Below are 8,819 nucleotides of genomic sequence, written 5' to 3' on the forward strand. Positions count from 1 at the left end.
CTCTCTGGCACAGTAGGTTAATCCTCCACCTGTGGTGCCAGCATCCCATATGGGCGCCAGTTCAAGACCCGGCTGCTCCTCTTCCAATCCAGCTCTCTGCTATGGTAGATGATGGCCCAATTCCTTGAGCCCCTGCACCCATGTGGGAGACCCAGAAGAAGTTCCTGGCTCCTGGTTTCGGATCGGCACAGCTCCGGCCGTTGTGGCCATTTGGGGAGTGAACCAGTGGACAGAAGACCTTCCCTATTTCTCTCCCTCTCACTGTCTGTAACTCTACCTCTCAAATAAATAAATGAAATCTTTAAAAAAAAAAAGCAGAGTAGCTATTACTCCAACCCTCACCCACACTCTGATATGGGATGTCAGTGTCATCTGTCATGACTCAAATTGCTGCATCACAACACCATTCCCAAATGTTCTATCTTTAGTTAGGTGACCCCTGGACAGAGTGGGTTGGCGATTTTTACAGTAATGTACCTGCTAACAGTGAAATTGATGATGTCCACACTCTAGTACCAATGATTGGAAAGGGTAGGATGAGCTCCAACTTCTGTACTTGATTATATCAACCAGGAGTCCATATTTTCACAAAGACAGAATAGTAAGCATTTGTTTCACTTTGATAGCATTTGCATCATTGCTACTATGTTCTTAATTAAATGGATCCAAAGGGGCAACTTTGGAAAAGTTGCTATCAGGGCTGGTTTAGTAGGTTTAGCTGCAGCCTGCAATGTTGGCATCTCATATTGGACTGGCAGTCCAGAGTCCTGGCTACTCTGCTTCCAATCCAGCTTCCTGCTAGTGTGCCTGGAAAAGCAGCACAAGATGGCCCAAGTCCTTGGTACCCTGCCACCCATGTGGGAGATCATAATGGAGCTCCTGGCTCCTAGCTTCAGCATGGCCCAGCCCCACCATTGTGGCCATTTGGGGAGTGAACCATAGAAGATTCTCTCTCTCTCTCTCTCTCTCTCTCTCTCTCTCTCTCTCTCATGCGTGTGCACACTTCCTTCCAAATAAATAAATTTTTAAAGGTACTTCCACTGTATGAACTGCTGTTACTCTTTCTTTTTAAGATTTATTTTTCTTAGCCGGCGCCGCAGCTCACTAGGCTAATCCTCCGCCTTGTGGCGCCGGCACACCGGGTTCTAGTCCCGGTTGGGGTGCCAGATTCTGTCCCGGTTGCCCCTCTTCCAGGCCAGCTCTCTGCTGTGGCCAGGGAGTGCAGTGGAGGATGGCCCAGGTCCTTGGGCCCTGCACCCCACGGGAGACCAGGATAAATACCTGGCTCCTGCCATCGGATCAACGTGGTGCGCCGGCCGTGGCGGCCATTGGAGGGTGAACCAACGGCAAAGGAAGACCTTTCTCTCTGTCCACTCTGCCTGTAAAAAAAAAAAAAAAAAGATTTATTTTTCTGAAATATAGAGTTACAGACAGACAGGGAGACACACACACGTATGCACACACAGATCTTTCATCTGCGGTTCAGTCCCTAATGGCCACAATGGCCAGGACTGGTCCAGTCAAAAGCTAGGATTCCAGAACTCCAACCTGGTTTCCCACATGGGTGGCAGAGGCCCCAGTACTTGGGCCATTTTCCACTGCTTTCCCAGGTGCATTAGCAGAGAGCTGGACTGGAAATGGAGCAGCCAGGCCTCCAACTGGCACTCTGATATGGGATGCCAGCATCTCAAGTGGCAGCTTAACCCACTGTGCCACAATGCTTGCCCTGGTTGCTATTCTTAAACAGTGGAAGACCCTTATAATACCTAGGCATATATTGATGTAATGGGAGAAACACAGATATTTGTGGCATAACTAGGTTCTTATGAATAAAAATATGGATTAGCAAGTTGTTGACTGTAGTCGCTGGAGCTTTATTGACATTCCAAAGGAACGTTTCAAAAATAAAAGATTACCTTGCAAAATTATTTTTTTGAAGGCCATGTTCATTACTGAATTTGTAAAGCACTCCTTGGACTTAACTCAGACACCAGGGTAGTATTTCCTAAATCACTACTTCAAGGCCTAGAGACCTAGGCACCAAATGAATTTGTATCCACCTGTTTAATTCACATATTTCTGACATAGTACTCAATAGTGGGGTTGGGGGAGGAGTGTAAATTTCAAACCCTGTGGGAATAGATAGTAATACACTAGGTACATACCCAAAAGACATGAAATCATTGTGTCCAAGAGATACCAGTTCCACCATATTTATGGCAGCACTGTTCATAATAGTCAAGATACGAAATCAACCAAGGTATCCATCATTAGATGAATAGATACAGAAAATTTGAAAAATATACATAATAGAGTACTACTAAGCTATAAAAAGAATGAAATCCTGTCATTTGCAGCAAAATAGATGGAACTGAAGGACATCATGTGGAGTGAAGTAAGCCAGGCACAGAAAGACAAATACCCATGGTTTCCTTTGTATGTAGGAGCTAAAATTAAACACACAGACACACAACTCAGTCTGAACACAGAATTATTAGAGATTGGGAGGAGCGGGAGAGAGAAAAGGAATTTGGAATTTTTTTTTAAGATTTACGTATTTTTTTTATTTGAGAGGAAGAGTTACAGAAAGGCAGAGGCAGAGAGAGAAAGAGAGAGAGATTTTCCATCTGCTGCTTCACTCCCCAGATGTCCACAACACCCAAAGCAGGGCCGATCTGAAGCCAGGAGCCAGGAGCTTCTTCCAGGTCTTCCATGTGGGTGCAGGGGCCTAAGCACTTGGGCCATCTCCTACTGCTTTCCCAGGCCATAGCATTGAGCTGGATCTGTAGTGGAGCAGTAAGGTCTTGAACTGGTACCCAGATGGGATGCCGGCACAGCAGGCAGTGGCTTTACCTGCTAAGCCACAGTGCCTGCCCCCAGGAATTTGGATTTAAAAAATTAGGGGAATCTGAGTGTGATCCATTAATTGTTGCAAAGATAATATGAGATGTTAATAGGAGAAACTGGCTAAGGAGTATATGGGAACCCTTTGTATTACTACATCACAGTTTTTCTTTTATGCATTTATAACTATTCTAAAATAAAATGTAAAAAAAACAAGACTCCAAAGGGAAATTTTTCCTTCTCTCTGATTATATTCATTTTACATCCAGAAGAACAAGGATTCTTTCTAACTTTTCTCTTTCTGTACCATCTTGTCACAGATGGTTTTCATATAAATGTGTGATTTTTTTTGATTTACATCAATTATTGCTTCTAACCTTCATTTTCTAGGATACTTTGCACAATCTCCAAGTATTTTAACTCTAAAGTGGGTTAATTACTTATCAGTATAGAGTCTAAAGCTCACCAATCAGAAAACTAGGAGTGAAATGGGTGCATGTTTATGAACACATTATAGTGATTTGGGGCCAGACCAGGTGGTGAGGTAGTAGTCATAATGACAGAAGATCTACACTGTTACCATTTCGCATGGCAGTGGGAAGGTGCAGCAAAAAGCAATGGTAACTTAAAATGTTACAACAGAAAGGAAAAAAAAAAGAGATAAAGTTGAACTCATAGAAATGGCCTCTAATTTATGTTTCATTATGTTTAAAGATTCTATAGTGCCATCTGACATTTCTACTAGGAGAAAAAATAAATAAAAGGCATGAATAAATTTTGTTTACATATACACTTTATAAACTCAAATATGGAAATCAGCCCATTTGAAAATGAACATGCCTTGACTGCTACATCAGTGAATTCAAAATCAACAGGACTGTCAACCCAGTCTGAAAGATTCTGTTTGTTTCCAAGTCATGTTATTTACCTTTGTAAGAAGCAATTTAAACAAAAGAAAAGCGGGTTTAAAATGAAGTTATGAGATATTCTTTAGAATTGGGCTTTGACAAGTTCACAAAGTAAAAACAGAGTATTCAACTTTTTTTTTAGATGGCGAGAAATATTTATCTTGTATTTTTAAAAAAATCAGAATCAGCAGCCACTTTATTCAACAATTAATGAACACTTTCTATGTGTCAGCCAGTAATTGGATTGAATACCAGATGTGATAAATAAGAGAAGCAGGCAGGATTCACTTCAAACTAGGAGAAGAAGAAGGAGTAAACATGGTTAGGTGAGATTTTATGTCAAAGGTATCCTTTAGGAACCTCTCATTTCTCACCAAGTCAATACTTACCTAAAAAGCAGCCCTACTTCATTTGGCAGGAAATAAACAGAAAATCAGAAAATTTTTTTCATTTTGCTTCTTTTTATTTGATGATGAAGACAATAAAAATATCATTTTAACTGAGAAGTTGACAGTTTGGAATAAAAGTTTCCAATGCTTTTTATTTATTTATTTAAATTTTTGTTTGACAGCTAGAGTTAGACAGTGAGAGAGAGAGAGAGAGAGAGAGAGAGAGAGAAAAGTCTTCCTTCCGTTGGTTCACCCCTCAAGTGGCCGCTACGGTCAGCATGCTGTGCAGATCTGAAGCCAGGAGCCAGGTGCTTCCTCCTGGTCTCCCATGCGGGTGCAGGTGCAAAAGCACCTGGGCCATCCTACACTGCCCTCCTGGGCCACAGCAGAGAGCTGGATTGGAAGAGGAGCAACCGGGACTAGAACCCAGTGCCCATATGGGATGCCAGTGCCGCAGGCGGAGGATTAACCAAGTGAGCCACGTCGCCGGCCCCAATTTATTTATTTATTTTTAAAGATTCATTTTCTACTGGGCTGACACTGTGGCAAAGTGGGTAAATCCACCGCCTGCAGTGCCGGCATCTCATATAGGTGCAGGTTTGAGTCCGGGTGCTCCACTTCCGATCCAGCTCTCTGCTATGGCCTGTGAAAGCAGTAGAAGATGGCCCAAGCTCTTGGATCCTTCCACGTGTGTGGGAGACCTGGAAGAAGCTCCTGGCTCCTGGCTTCGGATTGGCCCAGCTCCGGCCGTTGCGGCCATTTGTGGAGTGAACCAGCAGTTGGAAGATTCTCTTTCTCTCTCTCTCTCTCCTTCTCTCTGTAACTCTGCTTTACAAATAAATAGAAAACAAATACTCTTTTTTTAAAAAAAAAAAGTTTATTTATTTATTTGAAAATCAGAGTTACAGAGAGCCAGAGGCGGGGTGGGGGGAGAGAGAGAGAGAGAAGTCTTCCATCCTCTGATTCACTCCCCAAATGGCTGCAACTACTGGAGCTGGGCTGAAGCCAGGAGTCAGGAGCTTCTTCTTGGTCTCCCACGTGGGTGGCAGGAGCCCAAACATTTGGGCCATCCTCCCCTGCTTTCCCAGGTGATTAGCTAGAAGCTGGATCAGAAGTAGTGGAGCCGAGTCTCAAACTCGTGCCCTTAGAGGATGCTGGCATCGCAGGCGAAGGTTAAACCCTCTTGCCACAGCACAGGTCCCGAGCTTCCAGTGATTTTAAAAATTCCTGGAGTGTGGGTGTTGTGGTGCTGTAGGTTAAGCAACTGCTTGGGACTCCAGGATCCTATATCCTGATTGGAGTCATGGTTACTCTGTGCTTCAGATCAGATTTCCTGCTAATGTGCCTGGAAAGCAGCAAATGATGGCTGAGGTGTTTGGACCCCTGTCATTCTTATGGGAGACCCAGACGAAATTCCAGGCTCCTGGCTTCAGCCTGGCCCAGTCCTGGCTGTTATGGCTCTTTTGGAGAGATACCCAGTGGATGGAAGATTCTCATTCTCTCTCTCTCTCTCTCTCTCTCTCTCTACTCCTCCTCCCTCCCTCCCTCCCTCTCTCTTTGCCATTCAAATAAATAAATTAATTAATCAATCCATCTTTTTAAAACACCTGCAATTCCTGGCCCTCTAATATTTATGATAAACGCTCACAATGGCCACATCCTTAGTATATCCCTGTTCCTCACGAACCACTGGCTTTTGCTTTAAATTTTTTTTAACTTTTATTTAATGAATATAAATTTCCAAAGTACAGCTTATAGATTACAATGGCTTCCCCCCCATAACGTCCCTCCCACCCGCAACCCTCCCCTTTCCCACTCCCTCTCCCCTTCCATTCACATCAAGATTCATTTTCGATTCTCTTTATATACAGAAGATCAGTTTAGCATACATTAAGTAAAGATTTCAACAGTTTGCTCCCACACAGAAACATAAATTGAAAAATACTGTTTGAGTACTAGTTATAGCATTAAATCTCAATGTACAGCACACTAAGGACAAAGATCCTACATGAGGAGTAAGTGCACAGTGACTCCTGTTGTTGACTTAACAAATTGACACTCTTGTGTATGGCCTCAGTAATCAGCCTAGGCTCTTGTCATGAGTTGCCAAGGCTATGGAAGCCTCTTGAGTTTACTGACTCTGATAATTTTTAGACAAGGCCATGGTCAAAGTGGAAGTTCTCTCCTCCCTTCAGAGAAAGGTATCTCCTTCTTTGATGACCTGTTCTTTCCACTGGGATCTCACTCATGGAGATCTTTCATTTAGTTTTTTTTTTTTTTCCCAGAGTATCTTGGCTTTCCATGCCTGAAATACTCTCATGGGCTTTTCAGCCAGATCCGCATGCCTTAAGGGCTGATTCTGAGACCAGAGTGCTGTTTAGGACATCTGCCATTCTATGGGTCTGCTGTGTATCTCACTTCCCATGTTGGATCGTTCTCTCCCTTTTTTATTCTGTCAGCTAGTATTTGCAGACACTATTCTTGTTTATGTGATTACTTTGGTACTTAGTCCTTTCATTATGATCAATTGTGAACAGAAATTGATCACTGGGACTAGTGAGATGGCATTGGTACATGCCACCTTGATGGGATTGAATTGGAATCCCCTGGTATGTTTCTAATTCTACCGTTTGAGGTAAGTCAGCTTGAGCATGTACTGAATTGCACATCTCTTCCCTCTCTTATTCCCACTCTTATACTTAACAGCGATCACTTTTCAGTTAAGTTTCAGCACTTAAGAAGAATTGTGTATTGATTACAGTATTCAACCAAAAGTATTAAGTAGAACAAACAAAAAAAAATACTAAGAGGGATAACATGTTAAGTTGCTCATCAACAGTCAGGGTGAGGGCTGATCAAGTCACCATTTCTCATAGTGTTCATTTCACTTTAACAGGTTTCCTTTTTGGTGCTCAGTTAGTTGTCACCTAACAGGGAGAACAAGTGGTATTTGTCCCTTTGGGATTGGCTTATTTCACTCAGCATAATGTTTTCCAAATTCCTAACAGGGATCACTTTTCAGTTAAAATTTAAACACCTAAGAATAATTCTGTGTTAATTACAGAGTTCAACCAATGGTACTAGAACAAAAAAAATACTAAAATGGATAAAGTATTACATTGTACATCAACCGTCAGGACAAGAGCTGATCAAGTCACTGTTACTCATAGTGTCCATTTCACATCAACAGGTTTCCCCTTTGGTGCTCAGTTAGTTGTCGCCGATCAGGGAGAACATATGATATTTGTCCCTTTGGGACTGGCTTAATTCACTCAGCATGATGTTTTCCAAATTCCTCCATCTTGTTGCAAATGACCGGGTTTCATTGTTTTTGACTGCTGTATAGTATTCTATAGAGTACATGTCCCATAATTTCTTTATCCAGTCTACTGTTGATGGGCATTTGGGTTGGTTCCAGGTCTTAGCTATTGTGAATAGAGCTGCAATAAACATTAATGTGCAGACAGCTTGTTTGTTTGCCAATTTCATTTCCTTTGGGTAAATTCCAAGGAGTGGGATGGCTGGGTTGAATGGTAGGGTTATATTCAGGTTTCTGAGGAATCTCCAGACTGACTTACATAGTGGCTTAACCAATTTGCATTCCCACCAACAGTGGGTTAGTGTCCCTTTTTCCCCACATCCTCTCCAGCATCTATTGTTGGTTTAGGGGAGCCAGCGCTGTGGGTCACTTGGTTAATCCTCTGCCTGAGGCACCAGCATCCCATATGGGTGCCGGGTTCTAGTCCCGGTTGCTCCTCTTCCAGTCCAGCTCTCTGCTGTGGCCTGGGAAGGCAGTGGAGGATGCACACGCATGGGAGACCAGGAGGAAGCACCTGGCTCCTGGCTTCAGATTGGCATAGCTAAGGCTGTAGCGGCCATTTTGGGGGGTGAACCAATGGAAGGAAGACCTTTGTCTGTGTCTCTCTCTCATTGTCTAACTCTATCTGTTAAAAAAAAAAAGAGTAGTTTAGGTGCACAGCAAAATTGAGCAGAACGTGGCAAAATTGAGCAGAACATGCAGGGAGTTTTCTTATATCTTATCCTCCTCATATTCACATATCTCCCCAGAATGGTACATTTAATTACAATCAATGAACCTACATACATACATCATTATCACTCAAAGCCCATAGTTGACTCTAGGTTCACTCTTGGTGTTGTACATTCTATGAGTTTGGACAAATGTATAATGACATGTAACCACCATTAAAACATCATGCAGAATAGTTTCACTGCCCTAAAAATCCTGTGTTCAGCCTATTCATTCCTCCTCTGCTACCTGCTGGCAATCACTGATCTTTTTACTGTCTCTATAGTTTCATCTCTTACAAAATGTCATTTTATTGGAATCATACAGTATGTAGCCTTTTCAGATTGTCTTCTGTCACTTAGTCACATGCTTCTAAAGTTTTTCCATGTGTTTTCATTGCTTGACAGCTTACTTGTTTTTAGTGTCAAATAATATTCCATTGTCTAAATGAATCACAATTATCTTTTTATCCATTCACCTATTGAAAGGCATCATGTTTGCTTGTAAATTTTATCAATTATGAATATAGTTGCTATATATATTTGTGTGCATGTTTTTACATGAACATAAGTTTTCAACTTCTTCAGGTAAATACCAAGGATCATGATTGCCATATCGTATAGTGAGAGTATGTTTAGTTTTCTAAGA

The sequence above is a fragment of the Oryctolagus cuniculus genome, chromosome X (genome assembly GCF_964237555.1).
Source record: "Oryctolagus cuniculus chromosome X, mOryCun1.1, whole genome shotgun sequence".
NCBI lineage: Eukaryota > Metazoa > Chordata > Mammalia > Lagomorpha > Leporidae > Oryctolagus > Oryctolagus cuniculus.